This window comes from Leucopleurus acutus (assembly GCF_964270905.1).
Source record: "Leucopleurus acutus genome assembly, chromosome: 16".
NCBI lineage: Eukaryota > Metazoa > Chordata > Mammalia > Artiodactyla > Delphinidae > Leucopleurus > Leucopleurus acutus.
In genome coordinates, this window is record NC_139158.1 from 8,696,973 (window position 1) to 8,713,734 (window position 16,762).

Below are 16,762 nucleotides of genomic sequence, written 5' to 3' on the forward strand. Positions count from 1 at the left end.
CTGGCTAGAACTAGGACTGGGTCCCCTGCGAACACAGAGAACGGAAGCCACAGCCTCCCTGTGCCAGCACTCTCCGGCCCCACAAGGACACAGCAGAGGCCCTGCTTCCACACGATAGAGGGGCCGCTTCACAGCAAACCCTTTCCCCAGCTGTGTGGCAGGCCTGGGATGCCCCCAACCCTGCACATTCCAAAGGTCTTCAGGACTGGCCCTCGGATGGCTCCAAGGAAATCACCCCTGAGGCCACGGAATGTGCCGCCTGATAAGATGTCTCCATACACCTGAGACCTTGGGTCATGCACGTAGCTTATGCTAATGATGTGATTGAGGGGAACACCTGGGGCTCTGAATCACATCATACTGGTGTCGCCTCTGGGGTGCTGGAGACCGAGGAGGTAAGCTTAGGCACTGGGGCGCCCGATGCCTCCAAGACTGACCCCCAGTAAAAAACCTGGACACCAAGGCTCAAGTGGGCTTCCACACGAGGCTGCTGGGAGAATCAAGCACCGTCGCGTGACTCCACGGGCAGAGGACAACTGGAAGCTTCTGCCTGGCTCCTGCTAGACTCTGTCCTATGGAGTCTTTCTTTTGCTGATTTCAGTCTGTTTCCCTCTGCCGTAATAAACCGTGACTGAGAGTAAAACAGCTTTTCTGAGTTCTGCAAGTCCTGGTGAATCACTGAGCCAGGGGGTGGTCTTTGGGACCCCAGCACACCAACCTACTTAGCTCCCTTGAAGGGTGCTCAACTGGTCCTTCCACCACTGAAACCTGGCGGGTATGTAGATATGAGTCAACAAAGACCGAGGTGAGAGGACCTCAAACCCCAGCAGCGCATTTCTGCCTCTTATCACCGAGGCTGGGCTCGGCTCTGGAGTCGGCATTGTGCCCTGTCACCGAGTGGGTGGCTCTCACTGTAACCAGGCTCCAGACTCGGTCAGGAATGCCTTAGTCACAGCTCTGCAACTCGGGCAATGGGAGATTACTTCACATCTGACTTCCCTTAGCTGTCACCGCCTCCAGGAAGCCACAGGGTGGGCCCTGCAGCAGAGCACCCTGTCATCCGAGGGCTGGGCATCAGTCCTGCTGACCTGTGCAACCTGCCAGGAACAGGTCATTCAGGACGGCCCTCAAGCCTGGCTCTTGGCTTCGTTATTAATCTGAGGGGCTTTCCTCATGCTGAGTTCCTGAGTCATGGCAGCTTACACCCTTTTGCGATATCTGACGTTAAAGGACAATCTTAATTCTAGTGCCCAGAGAGTACTGTCTATATTTAAGCATTAACTTATAAACACACTGAATATTTATTCAATGTTAGTCACATCTTTCTATCCAACCCTGGCGGTGGCACTGTCATCTGGCCCACAAGCCTACTGCCATGGAGAAGCAGAGGGGAGGGGACCTGTCCCACATGATCTCAGAGCCTGCCTGGAAGCCTGGGGGTTCCGGGCGGGGCTGATGTGCTGACTCCGGAGAGCCCCCAGCTGGCGCCCCTCACATCGCAGCAACGACCGCCCGCTCCCTGTCCGGCCACCTTTCTGATTCAGGCCGCCGGCCCCCTTACTCTACCGAGGGGTGACTGATGCCCACCAAACGAAATGACTGTTTCTTGACACGCGCGCAGTCGACCACAGCAATCAGAAGAGAAAGCGCAGCCCTGGAGGAGGCGTCTAAGGCGACGGCGCGCAGAGCAAGGGGAGCTGCATGGCGGCCTTCCACACATCCGACCCTGCGAGAGGTGCCTAACGGGCTGTTCTCCACACAGTAGCCAGAGGGAGGCTTTGAAAAAGTCAGACTCTGTCACCTCCCTAATCAAAACCCTCAAATGACTTCATATCATACTCAGCACAAAATCTAACGTCCTTAACGTGGTCGATTAGTCCCATGCGATCTCGCCCCTGGGTACCACTCCCACCCCGATTCTTACTGCTCTCCCCTTTCCTCACACTTCACAGTCACGCTGGCCTCCTTACTACTCCTCAAGCCTCCGGGCCTGCTCGTGCCCCAGGGCCTTTGCACATGTTAATACGGCTACCTGGACTCTCTTCTAGTTACGTGCAGGGTTCTCTCCCTTGCTTCATTCAGGTCTCCGCTCAGAGGTCACCATCTCAGAGAGACCTGGCCTCGCTATAGTATCTTGTCATTCTCCCTGCCCTTCCCCACTCATAGCCCTGATCACTACCTGACATTATATTATACGTTTTCCCCACTGGCCATCTCCCTGACTACAGGGTCAACCCACAAGGGCAGATAATGAGCATCAGGTACAGCAACTGAACAGAACTGTTCAATGAATGAGCATCAGATTCTAGAGTAGCTGGGCTGGCAAAGCGTGGCATACAATTATGGAGCGGTTTTAGATTCTGGAAAGCACAACACAGACACGTGATTACAATGCAGTTTGTGAGGCTATGTTCACTCTTCTCCCCTCTCCCTCTGTCTCGAACAGCTGACTTGCTGCTTCCTTCAGAATCCCAGGCCTCTCCCTTTGAGCTCAGAATCAGGACACCACGAATTCCTGCCCCACTGCAGAGATGACCAGGCGCTGCGCACAGGCAACGTGACTGACCCCCTGCAGTAGGCCCTCACCAGCATGCTGGACACGCCAGCACTCAGACCTGAGGTCTCCACAGACCTGAGAATGTCCCCAGCAGCTTTAACTCTGAGGTCAGACAGACAAAAGCTGAAGAAGGGCAGTGGAAAGGAGCCTGGAGAACATCTGATCTACAACCGGGAGTCGGAGGGTCCAACGGGTAAGCAGCTCACCCAAGCGGCAAACTAGAAGGGAGCGCCAGCTTCCCAGGGGAGGGCTGTGCTCACTACCCATTTAAGTGGGGAGACTGAGTGGACACGTGTATCTGTGTCAGAGGCACCTCTGTATCTGGCACATGGTGGGAAGGAAGGATTGGCAGGCTGGCAAGAAGGAAGTCAACCTGGGAGGAAAAACCTTCACCCTATGCTTCCCACTAGGATCGGAGCAGCGTGCATGGGGGCTGAAGCCGAGAGCAAGCTGTTAAACCATCATCGTCACGTTGAAGTGCACACAAACACGCCCGCCCATCTCTCCAGCCGGCGCCACTGCATCCCTGCCCCAGGGCCTTTACATGTGCCTGGCATGCTCCCCCCCCACTTGCTTCCTATTCAGTCTTCAGACCTCGGCTCAACCGTCACTTCCGGGCGTCACACTTTCCTGGCACAGCGCTTGGCACATAATCTAGTGCTCCGTAACTCCCCGTGGAATGAATGAAGGGAGTCAGTGAATTCACTACAACACACAGAATGTAAAATTTGCATGAACCACTATGTGAAGCCTGCAGATTGAAAAGAACTTCGGGACTGGGAGTGTGCCTGTGCGGCAATCCTCCAGGACACAGATTCCCAAACTTTCTCAGCTCATGGAATCCCTGACATTTCAGCGAAATTTTCATGGTATCCCTAGGCCAAGAGAAATACCTAATCGTTCCATTTAGGAGTAGTTAGATCCAAACAACCCCTGAAAACCCAGCTTTGCAAAGACACAAAGTATCAAAAGGAATGTAGAAGATCAAAGGAATGTAGACGATCCCACATGGATACTGAGAATCACCCCAAGCTGCACCAACGGGGACAGACGTGGACTCTCCCCGAGCACCTCTGGGCGCCGGCTGTGGTGCCTTGAGGCACCTCGGTACCGTCTGGGAAACAAGACTCTGTGACATAAAATCACTCTCTTCTGCTGTGTGAAATATTCTGATGGGAAAATTTTGACCACCCTGCTTGGTGAGTGTCCCTCCATTTCAGGTGTGGTAGGGTGACCATGAGACAGTCTGAGGTCCCCACAGGCCCTCCCAGGAGCCTCTGGGAGCCCTGTGTGATCCTTCTGCCCATTAATCATCCATTCTTTTACACTTAGTGGAAAGGAGGAACGCCAAACACTACAGAGCTCATGGGGCCCAAAGCAGCATTTGTCAGCAACAGAAAACCAACCAACCAACCAACCCAAAAGGGCCGCGAGCAAGTAGAGTACGTTCTTAACTAGACCAGGCTCTTGCCACAGCTCTGCCGCCAGCTGTGCAAATCCCTTACCTGGCAGTAGGCGTTCATGTCCTCATCTGCAAGGCTAGGCACAGAAAAAGGGGGTACATCAAAGGACTAGCCAAGCAGGTCTCGCCCACCCCAAACAGAGCAGGTCTGATTCGATCTTTTATTACAAAGTAGGTCTGTACGTAGGTTTTCACTTTTATCATAAAGACAATGTACATTTGGAAACGGGCATAGATAGATAGATACATAAGATAGGTAGAGAGACAGGGGCTATTCTTCCTGAATCTCACTGATTAGCCAGTTCCCACTGATGCTGAAGGTCAAAGGCAGCCACTCCAGTCCCCAGGCAGCCCGACACCCTGCAGAGCAGGGCGGACAAATTGCTGGTCACCCAGGCCAAGAGCATGATGGGAGCTTTGCCAGCTTCTGAAAGGGCAAATGAGGCAAGAACAGAAGGGCTCTTTCTCCATCGGACTGTTTACAACACCGGGGCGTAAAATCATCCTCCAGGAAGTATTTGTGGCTTTGCCTTCGCTGTACGTAACTTCTGGTCAGTAAATGACTGATCAACCAAGCTGGCACTGACGTCACAGTGAGCCGGCCATGGATGCAGCAACAGGAGGGAAGGAAGCCAGCGAGTAAGTCAGTCGGCCCCTTTAGCAAGCACAGAGCCCAGGCGAACAGGCAGCCCAGACCCCCCAGCTGCAGTGGGAGCAGGGCCTGCTCAGTCACAAAACTCGTCCATGGTTCAGTGGCTTTAAGACAGGGGAAACTCCTCAGGGAAACCAAGCCTGCTTTTGCCTAACAGCTCATCCTCCAGGGCCTGAGAGATACTCAGGGGAAAGTGCCTCCCCAAGGCAGCCTGCTGAGAGCACTGCAGCTGGCACACATTCCCCTCTGTTGTCCACCTGGTCAATCACCTAAACCGAGACAAGACAGTGCGGCTTTGAGTTTATCCTGTTTAGAAGTCACTCAGCTTCTTGAATCTGTAGGTTTAGGAACTCTTCAGCCATTATTTCTCCAAATACGTTGTCAGCCCCACCCTCTTTCTCTTCTCCTTCTGGGACCGCGATGACATACATGTGTTTTGTTATTAGTCCCACGAGTCCCTGAGGATCTGTTCAGTTTTATCAGTCTCGTTTCTCTCTGTGACTCAGACTGGGTAACTTCTATTGTTCTATCTTCAAGTTCACTGGTGACTCCCTCTGCCGTCTCCATTCTGCCACGGTACCATATACTGAGTTGTGGTTTTCTTTTCTTTTTTTATGTTATAGTATTTTTCAGTTCTAAGATGTCTGTTTGGCTCTTCTTTATATCTTGTATGATTGTCTCTTCTCACTCAAGTTGAGATTTTCCTAGTTCTCCCTATGGTGATTTTAAAAATTGTATCCTGAACATTTTGGGTATTATAACACTCTAAATCTTATTTAAATTCTCCCTTTTGTCAGGCCTCTCCCACCATTGCACTGGTGGGAGATGCAGGGCACCAACTCATTGCTGTGATTTGTAGGCATATCCCAATGGTTTCAACACCGTGGGGAGGCCAGGCATAGGGGAAAATGGAGCTCTGAGGAAGAAGAAGGTCAGATAGTCCAAACAGTCAAAGAAGGGTCACCCAGGGGCCAACCTCTGAGCAGGGTGATGAAAAGTGACCAGGTTCCAACAGTCAGGTAAAGGAGGTAAGAGTTGGGACTTCCCTGGTGGTCCAGTGGTAAAGAATCCGCCTTCTAACGCATGGGACGTGGGTTCAATCCCTCATCAGGGAACTAAGATTCCACAAGCCGCAGGGCAACTAAGCCTGCGAGCCACAACTACTGAGCTCACATGCCTCAGCGAGAGAGCCCGCGTACCACAAACTACAGAGCCCACACACAACTAGAAAGAAGCTCGTGAGCCACAATGAAAAGATCCCAATGCCGCAGTGAAGACCCAATGCAGCCAAAAAAAAAAAAAAGAAAAGGAGGTAAGAGTCGTTCCAGACAGAGGAAGCACATGCCAAGGTGTACATGATAAAAGAGCAGTAGTTACAAGAACCTAGTGTGACTCAAGAGTGGCATGAGGAGATGCATGTATGGGTAAAAGGCTGGTGAGGAAGAGAATGGCCTTTAAAAACAGATTAAGACCAGTTTGCAAAGGGCCCAGGAGCCCTCTACGTGTCTAAAGTCTTTGAGCCCTGGTTGGAGATGATGACAGGGCGAGGGTGTGGCATGATTAGAACCATGTCATAGGGTGGTAACCCTGAACAGTGGTCACACCCAAAGGATCAATGCAGACATGGAGCTATGACCAAGGCATCCTAGACTAGAACACTCTCAGGCCAACATTCTATGCAGATGCCCAAATGCCCCAGCTGACGACCTCTCCTCCACTTAACAGGGCTTACGGGTGGGATGTGGAGACGCATGACTGGCACTGTGTCTGATGCAATGACGTGAAAGAGGAAGGCAGCCAGGCGAGCTGGATCTGTGAAAGCATGACTTGGCGAGAAGCAGGCAGAAGACCTAGCATCACTCAGCACAAATGGAGCTGACAAAGCCCCACAGGCGCTGACCACAGGAACTGCAGCCGGTCGTGGGCAGCCACGTGGGCTTGTTTCTATCAGCCTCTCTGGGGCCCCAGCCACCTGGCCTGAACTCCAAGTGGGGCAAACCCACAGATCCCCTAAGGCAATGTACTCTGGGGCATTCTGAGGGTATAACTTAGTAACCCTACTAAAAGTTAGCACAAGGCAATTTATGGGTACAAGAGACTGCACAGGAGTTCTGTGAGATAATAGAAAAAAATATATATATATATGTATACACACACACACACACATATGTCTCTGCCCCCAGTCCCTGGCACAGAGCTCCTAAAACTCTTGTAATTTCCTAAGTGATAAGAGCACTTGGAGTACCTTTTGTTCAAATGCAGCTCTGGGTGGGCTCCTGCACAGGGGCTGGTTACCAGAAAGCCCAAGCCATGAATAGAAGCTTGGAATTTTCAGTCCCTGCCTCCACCCCTTTCTCTAGAGAGGGGAGAGGGGCTGGAAATGGAGTGAATAACTGAGCACGACTACATGAGGAGACCTTCCTAAAACCCCAGAAGTGTGGGGCTCAGAGAGCTTCCAGGTTGGTGAGCACATCCATGTGCCGGGAGAGTGACCCTCACACTACATGGACAGAAACTCCTGGGTTCTGGACCCTCCCAGACCTCGCTCTATGCATATTTTCATCTGGCTGTTCATCTGTATCCTTCATCATATCCTTCAATAAACTGGTAAACATAAGTGAATGTTTCCCTGAGTTCTGTGAGCTGCTCTAGCAAATTCACCAAACCCGAGTAGCAGGCTGTGGGAATCCACATTTACAGCTGATTGGTCAGAAGCACAGGTGACAACCTGGACCTGTGACTGGCATCTGAAGCGGGGTGTGGGGAGCAGTCTTGAGGGACTGAGCCCTTACCCTGCGCGGTAACGGAGGACAGAGGTTCACACACTCTCCAAGAAGAACTTTCTGACAAAAATATGTAGAAAGAAAATGAGCTGTTGTGAGGCGTGGCCCCCCACCTCCATCACTGGGGATGTGTCAACACAAGGCTAGGTGAACTGTGCTTAATGACAGAGTGCCTGCCACCCCAGGGGCCTGGGACACAGACCTGCCAAATTAATGATCATTAAACTGAACCGGCTGATTGGTGACGATGCCAGGAGGAAAAACCCCTAGTCTCTGACCTGAGTTAATACTTCAACACTGATTCCTGGACCTTCTTTCCCTGAGCGTGTTGAAACACACACACACACACACACACACACACACACACACGCTTCTAGTTCATGTTAAACAAGAGCAGCTACGGAAAGTGAAAGCAGACAATGACGCTGTGACACGTGGTCCGTGGCACATCCTAAGGACTCAGGAAATAGGAAGAGAGACGGGGAGCCACACAGCAGACTCCGAAAAAAGGGGGAAGTACTAACTCTTCCGATTAAGAAACTGGTCCCAAGAACAGTCCGTGCTTCCCACAGAGCCTGGCTTTCGGCTTTTAAGGAGGAGCATCTTCAGAGGTAAATGAGTCTTTTCGCCTCCAAGCACACGGCCATCATGTCTGTATGATATCTTTTCAAACCCAACTCCCTCTGCACAGACACAAGTGCTGCTCCCTGATGGGACTTCACTGCTCCTTCTGGCCCCAAGAGGAAGGACTTGGTAAACCGGGGCAGGGAAGGAATGCCTGCCTCAGGCCTCCTGGACCAGGCACCTCGACAGCCCTTTGTGCCCCGTGATTTCAGTGATTTCTTTTGTGCCTGTACAGCCTCTAGCGACAGGGGACGCAGCACCTCCCATCCCAGTCTCACCCCACTCAAATGGTTATCTTAAAGGATGAAAGGTCAGGCAGAAGCTGACTGCCCACAGAGCTGCTTTCTCTCTAGAGTTTTCTTTCATTTTTTCCATATATAAATACATTATACACACGCATCTACATACACTCATTAACAAAAGTAGATAAAACGTATTCTACTTTGTAACACAGTTTTTCACGTTGCTAAAGAATCCTTTATAATGGTATTTTCTTTGGCTGCCTGATGGTCCACTGATTTGACGAACCATTATGTAATGACTTTCCTATTCTGCGTTTATTAAAATATTTTTGAGCACTTAAATCTATATGGGCAACAGAGAGAAAAGATAAAAACATGGCCCGGCTGTGCAGCAGTGCGCAGTCTGGTCAAGGAAGCACAGAAGACACTGCGGTCAAATGTGAGAAATGCTATAAAATCACTGTTTACAAAGTGCTGTGGGGACAGAGGGGAGAAGTGAGGAGCTGCTCCAGGGGAACGCGGGCACACTGCACACAGGGATGATTTTGGCAGGGTCGTCTCCAACTTCTCACTCTGAGTAACAGATGCACAGGTGCCCATGTAAGCAGGCACGGGGCCTGGCACTTTTGGGGTGTACATCAATGTCTCAGCCACTCTACATGGAAATTACTATTATCTCCTTATAACGATGACATCAGTACTCAGGTGGGTTTGAGTGGTTTGCCTGAGGTCACACAGCTGGTGAGGGGTGCAGTTTGAATTAAAATGTGTGTCTGTTACTGACGTCCATTCTGATTTCTTCCCTAAATAATATTAAGAAAAGTATCTTTAAACAAGAATCTTTCTCTTAAAAAAAAAAATCTTTGGGGACTTCCCTGGTGGTCCAGTGGGTAAGACTCTGTGCTCCCAATGCAGGGGCCCGGGTTCGATCCCTGGTCGGGGAACTAGATCCCGCATGCATGCCGCAACTAAGAGTCTGCATGCCACAACTAAAGATCCTGCATGCCCCAGTGAAGATCCCGCGTGTCGCAACTAAGACCCGGCGCAGCCAAAATAAATAAATTTTAGGACTTCCCTGGTGGCGCAGTGGTTAAGAATCCGCCTGCCAGTGCAGGGGACACAGGTTCGAGCCCTGGTCCAGGAAGATCCCACGTTGCCACGGAGCAACTAAGCCTGTGTGCCACAACTACTGAGCCTGTGCTCTAGAGCCCACGAGCCACAACTACTAAGCCCACATGCTACAACTACTGAGCCTGCGCTCTAGAGCCTGTGCTTCTCAACAAGAGAAGCCACCGCAGTGAGAAGCATGTGCACCACAACAAAGACCCAACACAGCCAAAAATAGATAAATAAAATAAATTTTAAAATTAAAAAAAAAAATTAGGGCTTCCTTGGTGGCACAGTGGTTAAGAATCCACCTGCCAATGCAGGGGACACGGGTTCAAGCCCTGGTCTGGGAAGATCCCACAGGCCACGGAGCAACTAAGCCCGTGTGCCACAACTACTGAGCCTGCGCTCTAGAACCTGTGAGCCATAACTACTGAGCCTGTGCTCTAGAGCCCACAAGCCACAACTACTGAGCCTGTGTGCTACAACTACTGAAGCCCGCACGCCTAGAGCCCAATATCTGCAACAAGAGAAGCCATCGCAATGAGAAGCCCACGCACTGCAACAAAGAGTAGCCCCCGCTCACCACAACTAGAGAAAGCCCGCGTGCAGCAACTAAGACCCAATGCAGCCAAAAATTAAAAAAAAAAATTTAAAAAATCCTTAAATTCTCGACTAGATTTGAATTCTTAGAACTGTTGACACATACATTGCTCTCAAATAGATCAATCTCAGGCAGAATGATCAGGAAGAAAAGAAGACATAAATCACCAATATAGGGAATGAAAAAGAGGACATCAAGAGATTCTATAGGCATTAAAAGGGTAATATGGGAAATTACGAACAGCTTTATGTCAACATTTGATAACTTAGATGAAATGGACAAATTTCTTAGACACAAACTGTCAGAGCTCATTTGAGAAAAATAGATAAGCTGAAGAGCTCTCTAAAAGAATTCAAATTACTAGTTAAAACCTTCACCAAAAGTGAACTCCAGGGGGCTTCCCTGGTGGCGCAGTGGTTGGGGGTCCGCCTGCCGATGCAGGGGGCGTGGGTTCGTGCCCCGGTCCGGGAGGATCCCATGTGCCACGGAGCGGCTGGGCCCATGAGCCGTGGCCGCTGGGCCTGCGCATCCGGAGCCTGTGCTCCGCAACGGGAGAGGCCACAGCAGTGAGAGGCCCGCCTACCGCAAAAGAAAAAAAAGAAGTGAACTCCAGGAGCAGACAGCTTCACTGGTGAATTAAATTAAACATTTAAGGAAGAAATTATACCAATTCTGTACAAATTCTTTCAGAAAATAGAAGACTTCCCAACTCTTTTATGAGGTATGTATTACTCTGATACCAAAACCAGACAGCAACAGTACAAAACAGAAGGCTACAGACCAACATGCTTCGTGAACACAGATGCAAAAATCTAAACTATTAGTCAATCGAATTCAGCAATATGTAAAAAGGATATATGTCATGATCAAATGGAGTTTTCTCCAGGAATACAAGGTAGTTCAATATCCAAACATCAATGTAATTCACTATATGAACAGGTTTGTAAAAAACCCACCTGATCATCCATGGATGGAGAAATTCAACATCTATTCATGATGAAAAAATTCAGTAAACTAGGAATAATAGGGAACTTCATCAACCTGATAAAGAGTCATGGACATGTTATTATAATAATAGTAGTACCCACTTCACTGGGTTATTGTGAGGATTAAACAAGCTGAACTTGTAAAGGGTTTAGAACAGTGCCTAGCACAGAGTATGTGCTGTAATAAATGTAGCTGTTACTACTATGAAAAATTCTTTGAACAACAAGAAGTATTAAGTACCCATAGACATGAAAAAGAATGAACTATTGCACGCAGTAACACAGATGAATCTCACAGACGTAACACTGAACAAGGGAAGCTGAACACAGGAGAGTACCTTATTGTAGGATTCCATTTATAGTTGAACTTCAAGAAAAGGCAAAAAGTCTATGGTGATAGAGGTCAGAACAGTAGTTACCTTTGGGTCAAGGGTCATAAGTGGAGGAAGAGGTACAAGGGAAGGTTCTGGCATGCTGGATTATGTGCAGTACCTTATCTGTGGTGGTAGTTACAGGGGAGTTTATCTACGTAAGAATTCATCATTAAAGATCGTACTGTATATAAGTATATACACTGTATGTAAGTCACACTGCAAAATAAGTATCCACAATACAACAGCATGGGTACTATGGCCCAACGATGTAAAAATATTCATGTATGTACATACATAAGATGATATGTGAAAGGATTACCAAAATATTATCTCAGGGGTGAGATTTTAATTTTATCCCCCACTTTATTTTATTATTATTAGTTTTAAAATAAATTTATTTATTTATTTTTGGCTGTGTTGGGTCTTCGTTGCTGTGCGCGGGGCTTTCTCTACTTGTGGCAAGCGGGGGCTACTCTTCATTGCAGTGCGCACGCTTCTCATTGCAGTGGCTTCTCTTGCTGCAGAGCACGGGCTCTAGGCATGTGGGCTTCAGTAGTTGTGGCACGTGGGCTCAGTAGTTGTAGCTCAAAGTCTCTAGAGCGCAGGTTCAGTAGTTGTGGGCACACAGGATTAGTTGCTCTGCGGCATGTGGGATCTTCCCGGACCAAGGCTTGAACCCGTGTCCTCTGCATTGGCAGGCGAATTCTTAGCCACTGCTCCACCAGGGAAGCCCCCCATTTTATTTTTAATGTATTACTTGCTTCTTTTAAAATAATGGCTATTTATCTAATCAGAAAAATATTTTTACAGCTGTTTTCTTATGGGGAAAAAAAAAGGCCCAGATCCTTGGGTCTGGTGACTCTCTTCTTGAACTGTGCCTCTCACTGAGCCCAGCACTGCTTGTACCAGCCCCAAACTGGATGCTTATGTTTTCCATTCCAAGTAATGGAATGCTATGCAACAGTTAAAAAATAGTTACGTGGAGCTAATGGTACTCTCATTGCAAGACTGACAAAATATATTAAATAAAAAAGCAAGTTATATTTTCATTAGGAAACCGTTAATGAAATAAAAAAAAATTAGGTATTTCTCCAGAAATATGATCCAGGAAGATATACACAATAGTGATTTCCTCTAGGAAACACCTAGAATATGATTGGGGTGTCTAAAGGGACCTTTGCTTTGTCTGTTCTTTATAAGGAGATGGTTGGTATTCATGTGTTACTTCTGAAGTTAAATACATGGGAGCTGGATTTCTTACTGCTGAAGGAGGGAGGTACAAATATGGGAAGAGAGACTGGGGAATGAACGCTGTGGGGCTGGACTGAAACTGCAGATATCAGAATACACAATGGTCTCTTAATATATAAAGATGGACATAGAAATGCATATGTTTTGTGTGTATTTCCTAGTTTTGTCTGCTGAGAGGGCATAGAAGTAATGATACCCTAGGAGCAAGGAGCCATCTAGCACCCAAATCTTGGTTTCTAAACATCATTCTCCATCCAAAGAAACCAGGGCTCTTTGCAGAGATGGCTGACTGGAGAATAAGGGCAGGAAAAGTAGTGGATGAACCTGGATCACCTTGCTGCGCACCAAAGGGTAAGGAAGGGCTTGAAGAATGACAGGTACATGGCTAAAGAACATAAGAGTCTACATGAGGGGGTTCCCACTGGGAAATCTGGGACAACTTGAGCATTAAAATAAACACCGTCAGCGACAGACTATAACCCAAAGGATAGAAGAATAATGCAAGAGTCAATACTGCTATAAACACATAAATGAATAAATAAACACATCGGTGAGAAAGGAAAGTTCTTCCTTAGAGTAGAATGTGAGCTAACAAATGCAGAAAGAATGAAGGGCTTAGAAAATCACCAGTTGGCAACCACCATAGTAATAACTTTCAGACAAGAATCATGAGTGCTAAAACCTGTGGGTAAAAAGTCTGACGAGAAGCTATTGATTCCATCCGAAAAAAACCAGAACTTCCTGGTGGAGAGCCTGGCTAACACCACCATAACCAAGGGATCAAAGTCCAATACTGGGACAAGGACAAAATACCATTTCTGTGATATTCCCTAAAAAACATATAATCTGAATCTTATCATGTGGAAACATCAGACAAATCCACACTGAGGGACATTCTATAAAGAGATGGCCTGACTTTTTGAAAAATGTCAAGGTCATGAAAGATAAAAAAAGACGGAGGAACTGCTCCAGATCAAAGGAAACCGAAAAGTGGTTACAGTTCAGTGCAATCTTGGACCAAGGGGAAAAAAAAAAGATTTTTTTTTTTTTTTTGCTGTAAGAGACATTAATGGGAAATCTGAACAACTGCTATGATTAGACAACATAGTATATCAATGTTAATTTCCTGATATTGATTATTATACTGTGGCTATGTAAGAAGGTACCCTTGAATTTTAGAAAAGAAACACTGAAGTACTTAAGAGTAATTCCTATGTCCATATGTACAACTTATTCTCAAAAAGGTCAGGAAAAGACATGATAAAAAGAAAGAGAGACACGCATTGGCGAGGATGTGGAGAAAAGAGAACCACTCGTGCACTGTTGGTGGGAATGTAAACTGGTGCTGCCGCTGTGTAAAACACTACGGAGGTTCCTTAAAAAACTAAAAATAGGACTACCATATGATCCAGCAATCCCACTACTGGGTATTTTCCCAAAGAAAATAAAAACACTAATTTTAAAAAATATATGCACCCCTCTGTTCACTGTAGCATTTTTTACAACAGCCAATATATGGGAGCAACCTAAGTGCCCATCCATAGATGAATGGATAAAGAAGAGACGGTATATGTATAAAATGGACATTACTCAGCCATCAGAAAGAATGAAATCTTGCCATCTGCAACAACATGGATGGACCTAGAGGACATGTGCCAAGTGAAATAAGTCAGACAGAGAAACAAGTACCATATGATCTCACTTATGTGTGGAATCTAATAAACAAAACAGAAATTGACTCAGATTCAGAGAACAAACAGGTGGCTGCCAGAGGAGAGGGTGGGTGGAGGGGGGATGAATGAAATAGTTGAGGGAAATTAAGAGGAGCAAACTTCCAGTTACAAAATTAACCAGTCACGGGGATGAAATGCACAGCATGCGGAACAGAGCCAATAATATTGTAATGTCTTTGCATGGTGACAGATGGTAATTAGACTTATCATGATGATCATTTTGTAATATATAGAAATATTATGTAATGTATAGAATATGTCATGCACCTGGAACTAACATAGACCTATAGGTCAATTACACTTCAATTTTAAAAGACAGAGAGAGAGAGTATAAGGTAAAATGGTAATATCTGGGGAATCTGCGTAAAGAGTATTCAAAAATTCTTTGCTCTATTTTTGTAACTTCTCTGTGAATCTGAGACTATTTCAAAATAAAAAAGTTAAAAATAAATACATGTGGGGCTTCCCTGGTGGCGCAGTGGTTAAGGATCCGCTTGCCAATGCAGGGGACACGGGTTCGAGCCCTGGTCCGGGAAGATCCCACATGCCGCAGAGCAACTAAGCCCACGAGCCACAAGTACTGAGCCCGCGAGCCATAAGTACTGAGCCCACGTGCCACAACTGCTGAAGCCCACACGCCTAGAGCCTGTGCTCTGCAACAAGAGAAGCCACTGCAATGAGAAGCCGGCACACCGCAACAAAGAGTAGCGCCCGCTCGCTCCAACTAGAAAAAGCCCATGCGCAGCAACAAAGACCCAACGCAGACAAAAATAAATAAATAAAATAAATAAATTTAAAAATAAATAAATACATGCTTACTGAAGAAAATATGCTAAATTTAAAACCATAAAGTTAAAGAAAACATAACCCAAACACCTATTTGTTTTTGTCCCACCCATTTTTACGTGTATATTGTAAAACATATTTATTTTTAACATTATTGGTTTTATACTACATATAATCTTGTCCTGCTTTTTTCATTTATTAAATTGCGAAGCTTAAAAAATCTCAAATGTTCTTCCAGCCTAAGAATATAGAGCACCTTACTGGATATTTTCACTATTGTAAACAACACCACCATAAACAAGATGACTGATATCTTTTCAAGATAAATCTTTGTGCACCTCTGATTATTGAGTTTCTGAATATATCTTAGAAATATTTCCGAATCAAAGGGAATAAATATTTTTAGGATTCTTGACTCACTGTCAAATTATTTTCCAAAAAGCAATTTATTTTCAACGTTTCTCTGCAGCCTTCCCTCTGCAAGACATATTGCTAACCTGGGGAGGTGAGAGTAACTCCACAAAGCACTGCACCCCAGAAGCCTGGGAGGGAAGCAAGGTAAAAAAACAAAAACATGGGGACTTCCCTGGTGGTGCAGTGGTTAAGAATCCACCTGCCGATGCAGGGGACACAGTTCGAGCCCTGGTCCGGGAAGACCCCACATGCCGCGGAGCAGCTAAGCCCGTGCGCCACAACTACTGAGCCTGTGCTCTAGAGCTCATGTGCCACAACTACTGAAGCCCGTGCGCCTAGAGCCTGCGCTCCACAACAAGAGAAGCCACTGCAATGAGAAGCCCGCGCACCGCAACGAAGAGAAGCCCCTGCTCACCGCAACTAGAGAAAGCCCGCACGCAGCAACGAAGACCCAACACAACCAAAAATAAATAAAATCGATTCTTTAAAAAACGAAAACAAAAAAACCCCTACATATAAGAATCAATAAGCACTCCAGGGAGGCCAGAACACCTGTGCCCCAGAAGGACGGGCAAAGAGAAGAAACTGGAGAGATGGATGTATAGACAAGATGGGCCCTCTTGGGCTTCCCTGGTGGCGCAGTGGTTGAGAGTCTGCCTGTCAATGCAGGGGACACGGGTTCGAGCCCTGGTCTGGGAGGATCCCACATGCCGCGGAGCGACTGGGTCCGTGAGCCACAACTACTGAGCCTGCGCGTCTGGAGCGTGTGCCCTGCAACGGGAGGGGCCGCAGCGGTGACGGGCCCGCACACCGCAATTAAGAGTAGCTCCCACTTGCCCCGACTGGAGAGAGCCCTCGCGCAGAAATGAAGACCCAACGCAGCCAAAAATAAATTAATTAATTAATTTTAAAAAAAGGAAACTGCCTACGGGTTCCTGTTCTTAAAAAAAAAAAAAAAAAAAAAAGATGGGCCTTCTCCACCACGGAAACCATACCCAGTAAAGGAGACCCTCTGCGGTACTAAGTGGGAAAGGTGTGCAGCGGAAGGTGCTGGCCCAGGGTCAAAACCACACACCAACCTGGGGACCACAGCCTGGAGACACACTAGTTCCACCTCTCAGCTCTCCTCCTGCTGTGAGTTACTCATCACCTGCTCCTTAGTCCCCTGAGCCTGCCTCAGTGTGATG

The 16,762-nt window shown here is 47.3% G+C and overlaps 1 protein-coding gene across 2 annotated transcripts in view; it reads right to left on the bottom strand.

Moving 5' to 3' along the window:
* The window catches only part of POR (cytochrome p450 oxidoreductase), a 58,344-nt gene that overhangs the window by 28,176 nt on the left and 13,406 nt on the right, over positions 1-16,762 (bottom strand). The window lies entirely within an intron of this gene.